At 39.9% G+C, this 21,611-nt stretch overlaps 1 protein-coding gene across 2 annotated transcripts in view; it reads left to right on the top strand.

The window, feature by feature from the left end:
• LOC146465168 (uncharacterized) overlaps positions 1–21,611 on the top strand; it is a 134,589-nt gene that overhangs the window by 102,109 nt on the left and 10,869 nt on the right. The gene's annotated exons all lie outside the window — the stretch shown is intronic.

The raw sequence follows: 21,611 nt of genomic DNA, 5'->3' as shown, positions 1-21,611 counted from the left end.
GCATAATGGAGTTACATGATGTCAATGGGCTCTATAGATGATTTGAATTATGTTGGGGCAAAATGGTTCCAGCAAGTAACTAACAGTTTGCCTCCATTCTTGTTTTCGTTTTCTGGTATTTGAGATACATTGTACTACCTGTTCAGGGGGAGGGTCATGAAATTTCATTTGCATCGCTCTGGAGGGTCACATCATTTTCATTGCTCAATTTGAAATCTCCACCTCACTCCCTCCCTCCCCACTACTTTCTGACCAGTCCCTAAAACAGAAGCCTATGTAATGGAAAGAGTTATAAGGAGGAGGCATGATGAATGGCGAGAAGAGAGTTTTTTTTAATGATTCTATTTGTCAACTGGTGGTTGAGGACAAAAGATCAAGAAAAGCCCTTGAGTAAGGTCAGTGCTCTTCAGCTGCTACATGTAGTTAAGGAGGAGCATTGGCCTTTTCTTGGCTGTCCATATTTTTCACATGTTGTGCTCTGCAAGGCTTGTTTTGGCCTGTATTTAATAGTAAGAGCTGGGTTTTGAAGTTGTTGCAACTCAGCGTTTGAAAAATAAATCAAAATTTAAAATACATTACCAATTGAATCTAATTGATAAGAAACAACTGAATGTGAGGTTTTCTTAAAACCTTCCTTAAGCCAAAAATTAAAACTATTTCTTCAAGAAAACTACTTAAAAGAAAGAAGGAACCCTTTTGTAAACGCCAAAATACTAAACCGAGAAAATAGCAAAACGTGCAAGACAACAAACTGGACCCACACATCTCTCGTTCTGTAGGCCGGACTCGCATGCAGCACAATTCCTGCCGCTCGATTAGAGCAGTTGCTATACCACTGAACAACACAGCGACTTCAGACCATTGAAAGAACGAAACATTTTTCGAAAACGTGTTCGAAACCGTATGAGAATTTAGCATGTTAGGGCTCGCCTGCGTTTCGAGTTGAGAGTTTGACGTCACTTGTTTTTCCCGGGTGACCTGGCCTCTGTTGTCATTGGACACCATCTGCCTTTGGTAACCAGGCCGCAGGAACATGGCGGTTCAATGGCGGATGAAAATTCGTGGAGTTTGAGCGCAAAAAAATCGCACTTTCCTTTATCTTATGAGGATATAACTTGGAAATCATGTACTTTAGGACATAAACTACCAATCAACCGCATATAAAAGGTATTCGACAATTCGATCGTAGTAGCACTTTATCTTAATTCTTATATTATCAATGACTTGATGAGCTATGTAGCCTGCGAACACATACGTATTTCCGGCTGTCGCTTCTCTCAATCAAAACGTAGGGAAATTACTGTCAAATTAAGAAAACCGCCTATTGTTCCGTGACCAATCAGAGGCAAAATCAAACCACAAGAAAAATAAAACATACAAACAACGAAAAACAATTACCGTCACAGCTTGCGGTTTTCCCTCTCGAATCTGATTGGTTTTCTTTGCAAACACAATAAACATTCTTAAAATATTCCTTGTGTTCACGGTTTTGCTTAGTTTCACAGTAAAAGCAATCAGCCGCCATAACTGCACATTTGGTCGGACATTTGACAACAATTTGCACAGAACGTTCTAGTTTACGTCACAAATTTTCTCACCTCAACAAAAAGGAATCCGCTGACTAGAAGACCATCTGTTTTGAAGAGGCTTTTGTACAGTATTCCAATCTGTTTGCTCGCACAAGTGATGACGCCTTGTGACGCCTTCCAGCCTTCAGACGATCCCTCATTCTCGTCCCCAGAGCCAGCGCGGCTTTTTCATTGGTTGGCGAGGCGACCGCTGACAAAAAGATCTGAGTGTAGAGTGAGAAAATCTGGGTACGAGATTACAATGCAATGGAAAATAGCCCAATTTCGACGCCTGAAACTGCGAGGCTCCGGGGAATAAACCAATATAAACTCAACAATTCATTCCCCAAAGCCTCGTAGTGATGTTTATTGTTTCAGAGTGAATTTGAATTGCGTTCGACGTAAGTTCGACGTAGGAAGAACGCTTCCTAATACGGATTTGAGTCGAGATTCTATGGGACTTGTCGTGGATGGGTCGATGGATCTTGAGACGCACATCTGGCATCACCCGCAGATTTTTTTGCAGGGGCGGTGTCACAGTAATTTGGGCATCCCCGAGTTTTGGGCACCCCCGTACCCAAATCCCTAGTGTTTTGGGTATCCCCTTCCAATATGGCTGCCGTGTTTTCGGTATCCCCTGGTACCCTCCCCCCATGCCCAAAACACTAGCGACTCTAACACTGCGAGCAGAACTTCGCGGGGAAAACGGAAAATCTTGGAAAGATGGATTCCACAAAATATAGAAATGTGTTGGAATATGTGAAAAGCCAGGCCTATCCGCCCGGGTTTACTAAACAGGAAAAGTTAGTGTTACGGAAATTCTGCAAAAAATTCGAGTACGACCAACAAAAGGATTCCCTGTTTTATATGGATAAGCAAAACGATGGCTCGACTTTAAAGCGATTGGTTATAAAGGAAGACGAAAAATCAAGGATTTTTGAAGAATGCCACTCTGCTGATTTTTCTGGCCATGCTGGCAGAGACAACACGCTCAAGAAGGTCAAGCAGCTTTACTACTGGCCGGATTATTACAAGGATACGGTTGAAATGATAAGAATTGCTTTTCACTGTCATGAACGCTTCTTCCACAGTGTTTTCACGGCATCAATTTATATATTTCTAAATTTACAATACGCAAGCAAAACAAATTTATAAAAACTTAGGTCAGTTTTGACCAAAATCTAACTTCAAATTTAAAAGCGTCCTTTATCCCCAAAATCTCCCTCTTAAAGGTATCGAACGCAAAACAGGATTTATGCAAGAATCAAGGGTTCTTTTGTCGAGGTCCCGCTGAAGAGTTGATCGGTAATTCAATACTTGTGTCTGACCCACAGTCTGCCTGTCACGCCACTTCCTTTATTTCTCTGAGTGGGAATGGGGGTGGGGGGTAGGGAATGCTCAGCAGTTACCAAAATAAAACATCCTGAACAAGAATGAGTTATTTATGAAAAAAAAATAATAAATAAATAAATAAATTAATAAATAACTAAAATAAGCTGTTTTGGCAGTCCCGCTTTTAGCACCGTTCACCTTTAAGATTCTGTGTTAACGACTGATTCTCTTTTCTTTTTCATTTATTGCTTTCTAAATAAATTTATTTATTCATTAATTTGTTAAGTTTATTTTCATTAATTTAGCTATTCAGAATTTTGTGGTTGGCGAGTTATTTTCGTAGCTGGCTGTTTTACACGTAATTACACAACCACCCCACCCAAAAAAGTAATTATCCATCCATCAAGTATCTTTAAGGTTAGAAAACAATCTTGAAAAAATAAACGATGATACAATTTGGACATCAACTAGTCACACTTCGAGGGATACTATCACGGTATGACTTCCAAAAGTTCAAGGGAAAAGTTAAGCCTGGTTTTCACTAGCAATGCAAGCACAGTGGCGAACACAATCGCAAGCATAAGAATGCTTATTTCACCGTGAAAACGGCCTCGACGCAAGCATTAGCACAGGCGCAAGGATCAAATTTTTTCCTTGTCTTGTGCTTGCGCCTGTGCTTGTATCGCTAGTGAAAACCACGCTTTAAAACCCAAAAGATATATTTTCATTGATGGAAACCTGAAAATAATAGTCCAGGCCCCAGTTGTTCAAATAGCGGATACTTTAATCCACTGGATAGGTTACTATCCGGCAGTTAAACTGTATGTAGTATTTTCCCGATAATCCTAAAATTTGTGAATAGAGTGGAAGCATATGTCAAATTTAAGTATGGGATTGCGTGGAAAACTTGCCAGAAGCCTGCTGGAGTACATTTGCTCCGCTAAATAGCAACTTATTCAGTGGATAAAGTTATCCGCTCTTTGAACAACTGGTACCAGGTTTGTTCACAAATGTGATGTAGGTGCACTGAAGAGAGAGATGCTGTGTTGTAATGAGTCACTGTGACGTCAAATTAAACTGAAAAAAGTCTTGCAGACTTTCTCAAATTCTGTCGTCCTTTCTTGTCCTCCCTTCAACACTTTATTTTGCTGTCCTTGTACGAGTGAAGATACTTAGTCATGCTTAAGCACTATTTCAAGCTACAATGCAGCAAAATGGCGTCATAGTGTTAATGAATTTGGGTCGATTGCAGCAATTTTTTTCTAAACTTTCCCGGGCATGTTGGTTCTCGAACAGAATGACAACGTAGAGGGAATATAAAATTGAGTTAAGTGCCTGTTGATACATATTTCTCTAGATAAAACATTGTGACAGATGCCAGCGCAATGCCCCCGAAGTGAAGACATTTGATGTTCTTCACCCCGTCAAGGTTGTTCCGAACCCCTGGTATCTTGTCGGCATTGATCTCATCGAAGCCCCCACAACCTCACAGAACGGAAGCAAGTACCTGTTGACAGAGACAGATTACTTCACAAAGTACGTAGAGTGTGTTCCGTTACCCGATAAAAGTGCAGATAGTGTGGCAAAGGCTCTCTACTCAACCTTCTGCAGACATGGGGCTCCTGTACACATAATTTCTGACCAAGGACGGGAGTTTGTCAATCAGGTAAATTGTGCAATTAGCTCTTAGATTTGAATTTGTTGTTCTCGTTTGTTTTTTCTTTTTTTTTTTTTCAATTTATCTGGGTCTTTTAGAAGACACATTGAAGCTACGTTGTGGTTATTTTCAGCGATAATCAGTATTCTTCTGTTACGTTACTAAGACATATTTCTCTTTGAACAAAAACCTTTATTTTGAAAGTAAGTTGCTGTGCCGACTGTGAGAAACCTCTCCCATTTCAGCTGTCAGAGAGATTACTTTCAAAGTTTGGAGTCAAGCATCGCATCACTTCGGCCTACCACCCACAAGCTAATGGTTTAGATGAAAGAACCAACCAGTCCATTAAAAGGTAATTTGATTGACAACATGACTGTTGCGTACGATAATGTAATTCATGAAGAAAATGTAATGAATTAGGGCAAATTAACCTATGGGCGTTTCTTGTTCAAATAGCCAATAATTAATAAATCAATTAATTAATTAATCGGTCCGTTGAAAGACTGAACATGTGAAGAAATAAGGCTGTTGACAGAGAAACCAATCGGTAGATCGCGATATTCTTAACTGCGCCACGTCACATTTCAAGCACTCACAGTATATTATTCCGTATATTTTTTTAGAACTCTCAGAAAACTCATGGAGGACAACCAAGACACGTGGGATGACTATGTAGACGGGACGGTGTTCACGATTAACACAAATGAATTCACCACCACAAAGTATAGCCCCTTCTTTCTGATGTATGGGAGAAACCCTAGGCTTCCATTTGAGGTTGAAAAACTTGAGCAACCCCTCACGGCTTTGAAAACTTAGCTCAACTTGTGGATGATCTTAGCAGTGAGGGTGCCATAAGAGAACACGTCAACGAGATGTCGCGGATAAGGGACACTCTATTCCCACGTGTTGATGCAAACATCAAACAAGCGCAAGATCGACAGAAACATCAGTACAAGATGAAGAGAGGCCAATCTGTGTGTCCTTTTCCAGTGGGTGATCTTGTGTTGCAACGAAACATGCTACAGATGACAAAGGCAGGGTACAAGTACGAAGACCAGTGGCTTGGCCCGTACAAAATCACCCAAATAAATCCTGATAAGGGCACCTGCAGGCTTGAAAATGGGTCTGGGAAGAAACTGACCAAACAGGTGTCTATCAAACATCTCAAACCATACAGATCGCCTTCCAACAATGGATCTAATGGTTATCATAGTCCGTCTTCATTAAATAGCACTAAACAGTGATCTATGCCAAACACGCAATCTCCTCCTGTGCCAAAACCGAGAACCAAAATTCCTGTTGGCGCTCCTCCTGTGCCAAAACCGAGAACCAAAACTCCTATTCGTACTCCTCCTGTGCCAAAGCCGAGAACTAAACCTCCCTTGAAGGATGCAAATACTGTATCCCCAGGAAAGCAAAGCTTCAACGACAATATACCTCCTTCAACGACTTCAACAAGTACAGCCACTCAACAGCCAAGCCAGAAACCACGTGATCCGCAGCCAACGACTTCAGTGACATCCTCTGTTAATGCGGTGTAGGTACTTGCCTTGTGAGGCGGAGCCCCAAACTTTGTTTTGGCGTTTCTGCGATGAAGGGGACTACCGCAAACTATAGTATACATATGCATTACACTGATACTGACATATCACTAGGGATTTAGGTATCCCATATATTTCATTCTCAGTTGACTTTCTATAGCCGATTTTCAAAGCTGATTTCCTTTCTTGGGTATTCATGTTAACGTTTTCAGTTTATACAGTCTATGTTACCCTGCAGATTTTTTTTTCCCGTCTGCCGATTCCACTACGAAGCCATATTGGAAGGGGATACCCATATCACTAGGGATTTAGGTAACCCATATATTTCATTCTCAGTTGACTTTCTATAGCCGATTTTCAAAGCTGATTTCTTTTCTTGAGTAATCATGTGAGCTTTAGAGTCTATACAGTCTATGTTACCCTTGAGATGTTTTTTTCCTGTCCGCCGATTCCACTACGAAGCCATATTGGAAGGGGATACCTATATCACTAGAGATTTAGGTATCCCATATATATTTCACTCTCCTTTACCTTATAGAGCCAATTTTTAAAGCCGATTTCATTTTTTGAGTAACCCTCCAGATTTTGTTCCTGTTGGCCGATTCCGCCATGAAGCGACTGATATGGGACCGAAATATCACTAGCTAGGCTTCACTTAAGGGATTTAGGTCTCCCGATTCTTTCAGTTTGCCCTACTTTATGTTATTATACTCATTTAATCAGTTTGATTGCCTATATTAAGTTTTATTTTCGTTTTGTTTTTGTTCTTTGTACGATACAGTAGACGGCTTTATCTCATTCTCGTCTTTACTCGTAGCGATTTATATCATTTCAGGCGAATGAGTAAACATAAGAACAGAAAACTTGACATTCAGGCGACCTTCATATTGCGTGACAGCTGTACCGATACAGTCAAACCTGTATATAACGGTCACCCTTGGGAAATGGCCAGGTGACCGTTATACAGTCAAACCTGTATATAACGGTCACCCTTGGGAAATGGCCAGGTGACCGTTATATACAGGGTGACCGCTGTATACAGGTTTCCTTTAAACTCCCCCAGAAGTCAATAAATAGCATTTTTATGTACGTTTTAGTGACATTAATGAGTAACGGCAACGCAATAATCAGGATAAAAAAAGGCCTATAAAATGTCCGTGGCGCTTTTTCACGGAGGTGCAGTATACTCATCTAAGTTTCCTTGTAGGAAAAGCTTTTAACGTAATTATGGATTTTAAAAAAATCGGTTATAGTTTTCTGATATTTCGGAGCTCGAAGCTCGATTTCATGTAATATGTCATTGACTTTACTTAGTGTGAAAGAAAAAAAATAGTGTGAAAGAAAGTTCTTCATGTCCATAGTACTGAGCAAAGTCTTTCAGCTGCTTTGCAAGCCTGACTGCTTGTGCTACTGTCTTATTCATCAAGGTCAAGTTCTGCGGCATCGCTACCTCTCCTTCACGTCTCAGGGGGGCTAGCAGCAATTTCACCATCTTCACCATCAAAGAGATCGTTCGGACCTCCTCCCTCAAGTAGGGGTTAGAGTCATCGATATATCCCTGCCATTATTCGATAATCGTAACCCAATTTCGTGACCGTTATATACAGGTAGAAGATAATGAAATTGTGCATTCAGGAAGTCTAAAGGGTGACCGCGTCCGTTATATACAGGTGACCGCTTTATGCAGGTCAACTTAACGGTAAATATAAGGGACGATTTTTGGGAAGTTATTCAGTGACCGTTATACACAGGGTGACCGCTATATACAGAGCCGTTATATACAGGTTTGACTGTAGTTATCATGTTCTCACTGATAAATGATTAAATTTTGAATTGCTTAACAAAGCAGGCTTTGAAATTCCCAGCTTTATCTATGTTTACCTGCATTGGAAAGATTTTGTACGAAACACATGTTTGCACAAGTCAAATTCAGTGCGTAGTAGGGCAAAAAAGACACTTTGCAGATGAGGGTCAGATGAAACTGTGACTATATTCAGCGACGTCTTATTTTCATTTCGCGTAAAATAATGTCTACAACCGGATAAGATACTGTACATGTGGTGGTGCTGCTCGGTGGCCGGAAACGAATTGGACACGGTGAAGACATTCGAGTGATTACGTATAGAGAGTTGGCCCCTCGTCAGATCGACGAAGGGCTATAAAATGCTCGAAACGTAAGCACTCAAATCTCTTTATGGTGGCCAATTTACATTTACTCAACGACTCTGTTGATAAAACAAATATTTAGACAACACTTCGTCTTTAAAACTTCGAATTGACTTGCCTCAGTCTGCTGTATTTTACGCTGTCAGTGTTTTGTGCATCCCTACCGGGGATACCCATATCACTAGGGATTTGGGTGCGGGGGTGCCCAAAACTCGGGTATGCCCAAATCACTGTGACAGCGGATTGCATCACAAAGAGAGAGAGCCTGGGATCAAGATTAACCTGGGCTTGTTGACATCGAATGCACTCTCTAAGGCCCGGTTCAGACGCCGTACTTTACATCACAGGGAGTCCACAAAAGCTGTGAAAAAGAAATAAATTAATAAATTATTGACTTACGTTGTTCGTTTCTTGTGGTTTTCTATAGTGCTCATTTGCATAAAATTTACGCGACAGCTCTAATGTCGTGTACTGAGTTGTGCACGAGCGGATCTGAGCTCTGCTGACTATACTATATATAAATATTTATAATCGAGATGTTGAATCAACTATGGATTCGACTTGTCATTTTATTACTATTTCACAGATGCCAACCTCTAAAGATCTGAAATCTGGAGATTTTTTCCTCTGAGCACCCCCCCTCCCTTATTACCCTACCCTCCCCCCTAAGCAAAATTGATGCACGCACCCCCCCCCCCCCACCTTGTTGGCACAAAATTCGCACAACACTAGAGCTTTTTCCGTCCTGCCCTTTAATTGGTTGAACGTTTATTCAATCAGAAAGTCGTTTTTTTGCAATGATGACAAAAAGCGTATTTTCTTTGGTTTCCGTCAAAGTTTGTGGCAGATTGGGTAAAACAGGTATGCAAATGTAGCCATGACACAATATTTCTTAAATTTAGGGAACATTTGAGTTGAAATACTAGCCTATTATACAAATAAGACGCCAAGTCGCTTTTATCCGGGAGGTTTAGTCACCCGTACGCCCGGGGGGGGGGGTTACTCCCCTATATAAGGTATATAGGTATGTGCCGCCCCAAAGGGTATGGTTTTTGAGCCGTTTTGGTCTGAAAACGGGTATAGATTTTGACAATTACGGTCTGAAATCGGGTCGGGTTTTTGGGGCCGGGAACATTTACGAAAGCTTACAAACATATTTTTCTTCTCAGTACGTAACTGGAACGACTAACTGATAGCAAGAAAAAGAAATAGATAAACTATGTCATTCCAGCTTACTTTTACTCCTTGCGTCAACTTCCGTTCGGCACTGATGCATAATTATCAGGTCTGAAAACGGGTGTGGAAAATGGTATGTTTAGGTCTGAAATAGGGTCGGGATTTGAAGACCCGGGCGGCACACCCCCACCAAGAATTCCGAGGAGTACCCCCCCACCCGGGCCCGTACGGGAGACCGGGAGATTCGTTCCGTATCCGGGAGACTCCCGGATAATCCGGGAGAGTTGGCATGAGTGCTATTTAGTTTCGTACCGCACAACATGTACGGCACTCCTCAAATAAAATAGCCAAAACTGTTAAAATACCGTTACAACGTAAGCTGATATAAGCGCGCGCGGCAAAATTTGAATTCTACTGCGTGGCAACGGGTGGTTTAAATGTGCTTAGGAGAAATTTGTTCGAATGCCTACATGAGGTCACCAGTTCATTGCGTTTGTTCAAGCTCGCAAGGTCTGATCTACAAATAATGAAATACTTCTCCCACAAGCACAGATTGCAACGATTCGAAGAGGGATTAAAAGGCGCAGCTTGCTTTAAAATCTTCCAAGTAATTTTAAAATCTAAACCGGCGTCTTTTAAATGCCAAACGTGTTTGCTTAGTTCTGTACTGAGCCTCTTGTTCGCGTCGCGGAATGATGACATATGATCCGCGAATCTAGTTTTAAAAGAGTTCTCAGTAAGTCCTACGTACGATTGGGCCGGCCTGTTGTCTTCGGTGGTAACTATTGCCTGATAAACCACGGATGGTTTAAGGCAATTCCCGGCCACAGGGCAGTCGTTTGGTTGCCGGCAGTTGCATGCTCGAGATGGGATGTTCTTGCTTCGAAGGATGGATTTACCTTGCAATTTTCTGCTTTAGATTGGGCATGCAACTGTAATTGATCTTAACGGTGTTCCGGTTGAAAATCTTGTGCAAGCGGTGGTTGTTCGGAAATTCCTCGTCCAAAATCTTAAGGAATGACCGTCCAACATTAGTAGCAACGTTCCTGCTAAAAGGAGGGTTGTACCAAGTGATGTCTTTGCGGCGGTTCCTTCTTGCGGAGTTCGTGATCTGCGCTGTAGGTGGTGAGAACGTAAGGCGGTGGTTGTACCCGCTCTCATCAAGGGCTTTCTGGTAAAGAGGTGCTGCTTCGTTAAATAAATGTGCATCAAATGAAATTTCGGACAGCCGTCTGTTGATGGACTTTGGGAGATTTTCGATTATGCGTGGAGGATGGTTAGACTTCTTGTGAACGTAGAGTGGGATGTTTCCTGGTTTGGTGTAAGGCATGTATTTACCGTTTGTGAGGTTGAGCATGATAGTCAGCAGAGCTCAGATCACAGGGAGTCCACAAAAGTTGTGAAAAAGAAATAAATTAATCAATTATTGACTTACGTTGTTCGTTTCTTGCGGTTTTCTATAGTGCTCATTTGCATAAAATTTACGCGACATCACTAATGTCGTGTACTGAGTTGTGCACGAGCATTATTGACAACGTAAGTCAATAATTTATTAATTTATTTCTTTTTCACAACTTTTGTGGACTCCCTGTGTTCACATAAGCTGAATCGAATTTAGACCGACCCAAATTATTAATCCTGGCTGAATTGATTCAGACGCTGCACTCTGATTGAGCCGAAGTTAATACACTGAAGCATATTATGACCGAAAAAAATTGCAGATTTGTAATAATTTATACATTTGATTCGGCTTATGTGAAGTACGGCGTCTGATCATGAATCAATCAATCAAAGCCGGTCCACAGTCGTTATTCCCGGCTGAGCCAGGCGGGAAAAACGGCTGAGCTGATCCGAATTAGTTCGGTCGTTCTGAATTGATTCAGACGCCGTACTTCACATGAACTTAATTCATTGAATTGAAGAGCTAACTTGAGTATAAGGCCTTTATAAGAGAAGGGAGGGGAAGAGAAAAGAGTGCCCTTCCCCGACCGAGGTGGGGGGGGGGGGGGGGGAATGTAATGCGATTATGGTGATTGTGAGGAGTTCGAAGGAGACACGTAAATTTCTTGTAGTTGTAACAGTCCTCCGAAGAGGCATACCAAACAGCTAGATGAGAAGACGAAGCCCTCGGCTGGCCAGTTCCAGAACCAAAGGGCAAGTATACAGTGGGAACCCCGCTGTACGAACACCCAACGAAAAGCTCGTATATTTTCTATAAAATTAACCCGCTTAATACGGACACCAGTTAATACAAAGAACGGACACGTTTCTGTGTCCCGAGTGACAAACTCTCCTACATCGTCAACCCCGCTTTACAGACACCTGTTTTCTTCGCACTGTCTATTTTTCATTGTAACAATAATGTGCTCGTGACTTGTAGACATTGTACCAGTTTCAAATAAAGACAAAAATACAGTAGCAAAATAGTGTGATATGTTTGATCAGTCTGTCTTTCTTCCGGTGTTTGACCCCTGTACTGTAGTCCTTTAATAAAATTTTGTGCCTCCTATGCCTAGACAAAAGTTTTACTTCCTTGGCCAAATTGCTGCAGTCATTGCTTGTAGCCTTCTTCTTCTTTGACGTCCTTTGCTTGCCGCTAGTCCGAGACTATGATAAATGAGCATAAGGTTTCTTTTGTTTGAACTTCTTACAGTTATAGTTACTGTAGAGTTAAGAAATTAAACAATGTCTTCTTGCCTTAAAAATGTCTGCTTTAGTCTTTGTATCGATGAAACATGTGTCCATGACGTCTCTTTCTGACACGGCCTGCTTACGAACACCCGGATAAATTAATAACAACACTTTTGTACTATCCGAATCACCCCTGCATCGTTGAAAGTTCATCCACTCAAATGTCACTGTACTTGGCATACCATGGAGGACAAAAGAAGGACTTGACATCTATAAAGGCACATATCCGTAGCCGGATATTTTCAGGCATGGAGCAAGGGAATCCACTTGATGGAGAAACTTTGATTTCGGACTCAGAAAGTGATGTAGTGGAAAGGGGAATCATTGTGAACATCAATTGTGACTGAGATGCAGAAAATGAATGAATGAATGAATGAATGAATGAATGAATGAATGAATGAATGAATGAATGAATGAATGAATGAATGAATGAATGAATGAATGAATGAGTGAGTGAGTCAGTGAGTGAGTCAGTGAGTGAGTCAGTGAGTGAGTCAGTGAGTGAGTGAGTGAGTGAGTGAGTGAGTGAGAGTGAGTGAGAGTGAGTGAGTGAGATTGAGTGAGTGAGTGAGTGAGTGAGTGAGATTGAGTGAGTGAGTGAGTGAGTGAGTGAGTGAGTGAGTGAGATTGAGTGAGTGAGTGAGTGAGTGAGTGAGTGAGTGAGTGAGTGAGTGAGTGAGTGAGTGAGTGAGTGAGTGAGTGAGTGAATGAATGAATGAATGAATGAATGAATGAAGAAAGGAGGGAAGGCCTAGGAAGGAAGGAACGAAGGAAGGAAGGAAGGAAGGAAGGAAGGAACGAAGGAACGAAGGAAGGAAGGAAGGAAGGAAGGAAGGAAGGAAGGAAGGAAGGAAGGAAGGAAGGAAGGAAGGAACGAACGAATGAACGTAAGCTTCTGTAAGGGACTAGTAGGTAGCATAAAAATGCGATCTATGGCATCGATGTGATTTTCAGAAGTCTTGACCTACCTTACCTTCTTGACGGTCCCCAACGTTCCCAAATTCTTTCTTTTTTTATGGCCCTCCCCTCCGAAACCCCTTAAGCTAAAAACGGACCATCCTTAAAACCACTGGTTTTGATGATGTTGTGAAGTCTAATATCAATTCAACAATTTATTTTTCTGCCTACTATACTGACTTGTTGGGAAGAAAACCTAATTCTGGCCTTGTCCCGGTATTGGTACCCTTGTCTAAACGATACCATGAGGTTTTTGGAAAAATTAGCTAACCCCACCTTAGTATTTGCAATTGTCCGAAAGGAAAATGATAATGATAAATGCCCGGGAGGGGTGTGGGTGGCGTATGAGCTTTGTGAGACGTCTTATGTGGCACGTATGACGCAATTTTGAAGCGGGAGGGGACTGGAGGAGGACTGGGGGAAGATATCAGCTTGCGTGGGACGTCTCATGTGGCATACATAACGGCATCACTTAAACGCGCGAAGCCCGAAACATCAAAAATGGCGGACAACCGCAAAGAAGAGTTTCCAAAGTGCTCTACGCTGTTTTTGTCTGAAGATGGATCACCAATGCTCTTTTACATGACACCATCAGCTATGAAAACCAAGCTACGGCCACTGATACGCGTAAGAGATTCTTGAATGCCTTGTTATTCAGACAAACAAACAAGAATTGAACTTGGTTTGTCATATAGTAGTGTCAAGTTTACAAGTACGGTATTGAAGTTTTAACTAGTAGTAAACTAATTAGAGACACCTATGAGAAATAAGCCAAAGTTTAAATGTAACTTAAGCTTTCCTGGAACCTTACATGTATGTACATTTAGCGGTTTTACAAGCTTGTAGACCTAACAAGCTAGTATTAAAGGGCTTTGATCGATCTTGCGCGAACGAATCAAATACTCGGAGTTTTTTTAAAACTATTTTCATTTTATTTTGCCATATTTTACATCTATAAGCTTACCTTATACAGTTTTATGAAACAAAAATTTACAAACAAAGCAAAGCAAGGTAAAATGGCGACAAAGCCTAAAGGGAACAACAATGCTTATGAAAAATTAGGCTTTCCCTCAAGATTCAAGGTATCATTATCCCGCTATATACATGTATAAATGTGGGTCAACACACAAAAAATCCAAAATTACAACTGTTAAAGATTGATAATTATTTAAAAAGAGTTATTTTAGCTTTTTTGAAAGTAGCAAGGGATAAAGGTGTGACCGAGGCAGGTTCTGGTGTTGTTATTTGAACAACGAAACAGACTTGTAGCCACAATGGAATAGGCCTTATCACGGTTTTCGACGCCATTTTGACGAGTAGGCAAACACATCTGAAATAACAGTGTTTGTATGGAAATCCGATGTCAAATAATTTTCATAAAACATCGCTTCTGAAAAATTCATGAATTGAAAACTTTTAGCATTAGTAAAAGGATTTTAAGAAAAAAAATTGGAGGGATGTAGCTGTGCTAGAAAGCGTCCAGTTGTGTTTTGAATTTTCCATACATTTGTCTGTACAGCGAACCAGCCGTGAACTGCTACTAAAAATAGTTCGCGGGAAAAAATACAGACAAATGTATGGAAAGTTCAAAACACGACTGGACGCTTTCTGGCACACCTACATCCCTCCAATTTTTTTTCTTAAAATCCTTTTACTAGTGCTAAAAGTTTCCAATTCATGAATTTTTCAGAAGCGACGTTTTAAGCCGCGGCCACATGAGCGATTTTTTGGTCGCACAGGTGATGCGATTTTTTCAAATTTTGTCGCGTCACCAGCACGAGAGGGTGGCTACACGAGTGACAAATTCTAGCGAGTTTGGCGACAAATTGAAAGCCGCGTGAATCGCATACTTCAAGAGACCTGGCGCTATAAACAGACCGAAGGCGGACGGCCCTTTTAGACCGTCCGAAGCGAGGATATTGTTTTTCGCCTTTTTGCATTTTTTTCTTGACGATAAAAAGCAAACGAAGGAAGAAGAAAATTAAGAAAAGGTCAGGGTGGGTCCGTTCGTGGCTCGCAAAGAGAGAGGAACAAGGATTTTACCGTCAACTTCTGGCGGAAATTTCAGTCTTTGATATCCCGGCGCTTCCCGAGCTATTGCGGATGACGAGGCTTAGTTGCAGGGTGGCTACACAGGCGCTATCTCTACAATTTTGTCGCGAAAATTTCAATTCTGGCGACTTTTTTCTTGCGATCTTTTCACCTGTCGCGTTGCAAGTTCGAGGGTGGCTACACGTGCGATTTTCATTTCGCGCTGGCGACGCGACAAAATTTGAAAAAATCGCATCACCTGCGCGAGCAAAAAATCGCTGGTGTGGCCACGGCTTTATGAAAATTATTTGACATCGGATTCCCATACAAACACTGTAATTTCAGACGTGTTTGCCTACTTGTCAAAATGGCGTCGAAAACGGTGATAAGACCTATTTATTTAATATGCAGGAATTTACAAAAGCAAATAAAGAAGGGGTGATTGCAAGCAAATCCTAAGTGAAGTGATTCACCAACTTGAGGTTACTGGAGTTACTTTTCTTGACCAAGAGGTTCTGAGCTTGTAAGTGCAGGTCTTGAACACTTGAACTACTGAATTAAACTAACTAACTGCACTTCTTTTATAAGGAATCGAACAATGGCAGGAAATTCTTATGATTTTGATGCAAGGAGTGGTAGTGTGACATAAAGGAAATTTGTGATGTAAATCCTGTGTGTAGGCTGATTTGATTAGCATAGGAAATAGTTTCTACAGAATGTAATCCTAAAACTATGACAAAATATTTGCAATGTCATGCATTTGTTAACCTGGTCACAAAGGCCTGCAGTGTGGTGATCGCGGGGTATCCAATAGGTGAAATTGATAATCAATGGCAATTAAGTATACTTATACCTCATTTGACCTTTTTTGGTATCTTCCAGTGGCATATCAGACGAGTTTGGTTGAACCATGGTTCATATTTTGGTGAGATGCAGTTGGGCCAAAATATCCATGGCGAGACCAAACAAGCCTGATATGTCGCTAAAGTGTACAAAACGGTATGATTAGGTATTACCATACCCAAATTCACCTCAAAATCCGGACTGATTTTCTCTCCTTTTTTGTCCTATTATGAAATTTTTACAAACTTTAAAAAAGGGAAAGTGGCCGCATAGTACCTTGACAGAAAAACTCTAGCAAATGAAGAAAATTGTAGTTTTACTTCTTGTGCACTTAAACCGATGTTTTTTTTCCTCTTGCTCTCCTGTCCTTTCTGAAGGTTTTTAATAGCAGGCGCATGACAAATCATGTGCATATGTAAGAAGTTGAGAAAACTGTGTTCTACTTGCTTTGCTAATCGTACCAATCAATGAACAGTTTTTGTGTGACTGTTGATTAGCCATCGATTGCCCAATACCAATCAACTAATTTTATTGATTGATCAATTGGGTTTCTGATCACGATTGCCGTAGACTGGATACCCCAGCAGTGATGTAAGCATGTAGATAGCAAGTTTAAAACTAAGCCTTACACAAGAGAACTATTCTAATAACTTATATGCACAGGCAACTTCCTTTATTGCATGCTCCCTCGGGACTGCAACTTAGTGTCCTTAAGGTCATTCCCCTAAAATAGAACCTACCCTCAGATTTTTTCCAAACTTTGCCCATGTGTGGTTCACTATATGTAAACTGCAAAAATTAAATAAAAAGAGGGGGTCACCATGCTTGTTCTTCAGCAACAAAGCATTGAAATATGGTAATTTCTGCATGTTTGGACAAAAAGGACTATAATAGAGCATTTGCCAAAAACAGGAATTATTTTCTGAAGGGAACACTTAACGGCTCATTTCATAGAATTTTTTCCCTGTTCATAAATCATTTTCAATGTGAAATCTGTTTGAAAACCATCCCTAACCAGTACTTCTGAGATATTCAACAAAATAATCTAATTCGTTACCTCTGAAGGTTGGCCAAAATGTCCATTAGCTAGATATTAGGCGCAAATTTGATATTTCTAACACTAGTATTTTCCTTAAATTTTCACAGTAGTTGGCAAATGATATTGTGGTTAGAAATCTGAAAAGAGAAAATAGTTTCACCGGGTTGGTTTTACAGATATTTTCACAAAGCAGTGGTAGATCGAGTTTCAAAACTGGTTTCTCCGCGAAGGGACTGGGGCGTGTCTTATGAAAACACCTTTATTTCCGCGCAAAATGCAAATTAAGAATTTTGTTGTTAGATACAAGTCAGATTGAGTGATACTCAGTAGTTAGCTAGAAATGAGCATAATGTTTTATTTTGCCATTGTGCACAGTAGAGTTGCACACTGCAAAACAGGGGAATGACCTTAATAGTGAGAGTTCTTAAATAGCGGAAATTTATTTCAGTCAAATACATGTAATTTATTTTTTTGCTGGGGATTTAGCTGCCGTCCGTCTTATCAGGGTGTCTGTACAATAGCGAGGTGCCAGCAAGGTGATAGTTGACTGTATTTTACAATAAGTTTGTGATCTGTGGTGAGCAAATTTGTTTTCTTTTTCTTTCCATTTTACCTTAAGTAATATGTCGGGCTTTTACTTTCAATAGGCATCTCCTTCTTCCCAAGGATCCTTCAAATTACCTTTTCATGGCAGCAGTTCTAGAAAACCTCATTTATAGTTGTCTGATAAGCACAAACGCAAACATTTAAACCAGTATGTTGTGCTTTTGCTTATTTCAGAGACACTTTCATTCTTATCTCACAAGTTTGAACCTTACTTGACTAGTAGGAACTGGTATGAAATAAGCATAAACACCAGAAAATTAAAAGCACTGCTCATCTGAACAGTAATTTACACAGTTTTACACAAGACTGCACTGAACTCACACAAGACAGTATGAACCATGCTTTTAAAGTTAACACCAATTCTTACCTGCCTTGTAATATGCACTGCATTTGAAAACCCCGATTGTTTCAGTACTGAATATTTGTACACAAAGTTTTTATTTGGTGATCTTTTGTTTTTTGTTTTCCCATAATAGCATGGAGGAGGTGAACTTTCAAGCAAAGTGCTTTCAGACTCAATCAAGTAAGTGAAAAGTTTATTACCATCTGCACAGTGCACTCTTACAGCTTGAATTTTGTTTGTCTCTTGTGGTCTTGTATTGGCACAGTGGCAAGAGAGCTCCTCTTGCAAACCAATGTTGCCCAGCTCCAGTCCGTGACTCAGCAATATACCTTGTACACAGTATAGAAGGAAGTAAGGGGGGTTACTCAAAACGCAGGAAAAAACTGCAATACTACATCAAAAATTGACAAATACAGAACTACATATTTTATAAATGCCAGGGTGTGCATGTATCTGGCTACATGTATTTAATACTTGAATGCTATGAATACTTCCAAGTTTAATTCTTCTACAGGTATTTGTCCAATGCACACATGTAGTTTAATGATATAAAAAAAAGTTGGGACAAGTAAACTTTCCCAAACAAAAATGTACAATAATATTTCCATTCAAATAAAAACATAGTGCAAACATTAAACACTTTTGATTATCTATAATTTAGGGAAATGTTCAAATATGGTAAATGCAATTTGAAGACTTTTAGGACAAATGGGGCTTATGAACTGTATGCCTATCCCTGCAGTATTAGACCCCATTTGCAAGGGTAACAAATTTACTTCTTCAAACTGCAAGTTCTGAATTCATTGGAGCAATGTCAAAGATAAAATGTACATGTACAATCATGTAGGAGTTACTTTTTAATACATCCTTTAGAGTGTTGTGTTTGAACTTAACTGCCTAAGCCGAAATGAATTCAATAAATTTAACACAATTTACAAAACAGGTGTTGCATCCTCTCAGGGTGTTAAGCCGAAAATTTCAAGGAAAAACCTCTGAAATGTACCAGGAAATTGGCTGAAAGTTTTTCAACCAAAGTTTATTGTCTGAAAATTGTAGTCCAAACATTAATTCTTTTTTGTAGTTAAAGTACAAATACAGTGTACCAAGTGTTTAGTTGTACCAAGTGTTTCCATGTCTCATAAGGGGATACTGTTCACAAGACAGCTGTATCCTGCTGGGGACAAACGACTGTTCTGTGACTTCCCATCTCACTATTATAGCACATTACTGCACTTTAGGGTCAAAATTACTGAAATACTAGAATGGCCTGAAACTGAATGTGTGCGATAAACTTCTGTCTCCCAAAAAATCACGTTTAGTCCAATGCTTTGTTCTAAAGTCTTTTCTCTGTGTTCTCTGGCTTTCCTTCTTCGAAAAAGACCAACTTTTCAAAATTGCAGTTAAATCTTGGTAAAGAGGGCCTGTTGACAACCAGCTAAATAAACATGTGTAGGAGACTTGGCTTTGTACATGTATATTAAAATGGGGGTAATGGTTTCTAAAGAAACTGCAGAACTGTGTTGGGGGGAGTAGAGATGATTTCTCTGTTTATCAACAAAGTTGGGAACTAAAGGTAAATTGGCCACTGTGCCATAAGGAGATTCAAGTACTGAAATTGCAAGCAAAATAGCCCTTTGTCAGAGCAAATTGTCAGAGTCAGAGCAAATATAAAAAAAATGATTTGCTCTGACAAAGGGCAAATGCTTGAAATGTCAGTGCTCAAATCTATTTTCCGTGATAAACCAAACATTTGTACAGTACATACATATTATTTTTATTATTTGGTGCCAATGTCTTGTTTTCATTAACAATGTAAAATACCGTACGAAGTTTTCATGTCAAGACATGGAAACACATTTATGTATAATTTTACTGTATTATTAGACTCATTGTCAGATTACAGAATGTCCATATGGCTTGCAATAATATTTGGAAGACAATTGTACATTTTGATGAAGAGAACAAGACTTTTAAATTTTAAAGACATGTTTCGGCAACTCCTGTGAAATCGTCAGTTTACGGATGGAATTACAAATTCAGGGCTTCTGATATTATGCGATGTTGCGATTTCGCATAATTGACCTAAAATCGCAACAAATCGCATAATTCATGAAAAATCGCAGAATTTGTACAAAATCGCACAATGTAAGAAAAACAGAGCAAAAATCTCGCTTTATGTTAAGTTCTCCGATAATTTAAGCGTTATGTCAAGGAGTTTTTTCTTTCAAAAGGCGTCCAAAATCACCTGGAAGCGTTCGTTTGTTGATTAAGCGAACAAACAGGCGTTCTATGCTTCATTTTACATGCTAGGGACCTGGTGCTGGTTTTCAATATTAAACAAGTGATCATTGGCCCAGAATAAACAATACTCTTATGTGAATACACCAATAACAATCATTGATATATTTTTAAGATGTCATTTGATCCCTTCATACTTGCATTCTTGCAATGTAGGTATTGGCGTGAAAACTGCATGATAGTCGCTTGCAATATGTAGTTATTTTGTTTTAATTGAAACAAACATCCTCATTATGGATAAGTTTGTTGTTAAAATGCCGAGCGCTTCTTCGCAGGAGAATGAAAGATCGCACCTTCCTGTAAATATTTCGGCAAAAGACAGGGCAAGAAAGTACCCGAAGGAACGTTTCATGTTCACAATGGTCTGTTGTTTACCCTGCGAGCAGTGTCTCCTTCGATCTTCCTAGATGTCTTGCTCTTCGTGCAACATGGTGGTTGATCATCTTCGAAAGTTTGTGGTTGACAATCACATTGAAGCTGAGTCACACAAGCGGAACGCGGAAAAAAATGCGGGTGGGAAGCAAGAAACGCTGACTTGACCAAATTAGCAATATCTGATTTTCAATAATTTGAAATGAGGCAACAAATGATTTATTTCAGCTGTTTCTTCATTTCTCCGTGCTCTAATTGCTTCTTGAACAGCAAAAAATGGATTGTGCTCCTCTTAGACCTAATAAAACAAGGTTAAATTAGCTTAAATGAAATCACATAATTTGCCACATAATGGACCTTTCTTGCCGCATAATGAGACTTAAAAGTGCCGCATAATTTCCAAATTTTTTCCGCACCCTATCAGAAGCCCTGTATAATGATGATCAATATATAGCGGAAAATTAGAATAACAATGGTATGATACAAGATTAAGATTTACATGAAACAATTGTTGATTTAGGGAGGGTTTCTCCCAGTGAATATGCATTGCCTCCTTGATTTTTAATTGTGTCCGTGTTGTTGCTTGATCTATGACAACAAAGCACTCGCTCGAACAAAGTGTCCGACAACTAGGTGAATCCTGTAGATGCTTAAAAATGTGAGAGGCCTTATCAGTATTTAAGTGCTCATTTATGCGCGTACCTCTCACATTTTTTCTCTTGTTTTGTTATCTTTGACATGGCCAAGTTATACTGGCTTAATTAATTTTGTTATAATTTTTAATAAATATTATGAAGCCCTCTCACAAACAGAAAGTGCTAAGCTCAAGGCTTGAGCGGGGATGAAGCTGAGAAAAAACTCAGCATGCTTATTAATAAACCCAACCAGCTCTTTTGGACTGGGAAACCAGTCCAGTATTTACATTAAAACAAAAACAGCTAAGAAAGAAAAGCAAGGGTACTGGCAACCTGAAATAACCATTGGGTTAAAA

Source organism: Pavona decussata, unplaced genomic scaffold, assembly GCF_977016875.1.
Source record: "Pavona decussata unplaced genomic scaffold, jaPavDecu1.1 SCAFFOLD_156, whole genome shotgun sequence".
NCBI classification, from domain to species: Eukaryota; Metazoa; Cnidaria; class Anthozoa; order Scleractinia; family Agariciidae; genus Pavona; species Pavona decussata.
This window is presented reverse-complemented; position numbering and strand designations above follow the sequence as displayed.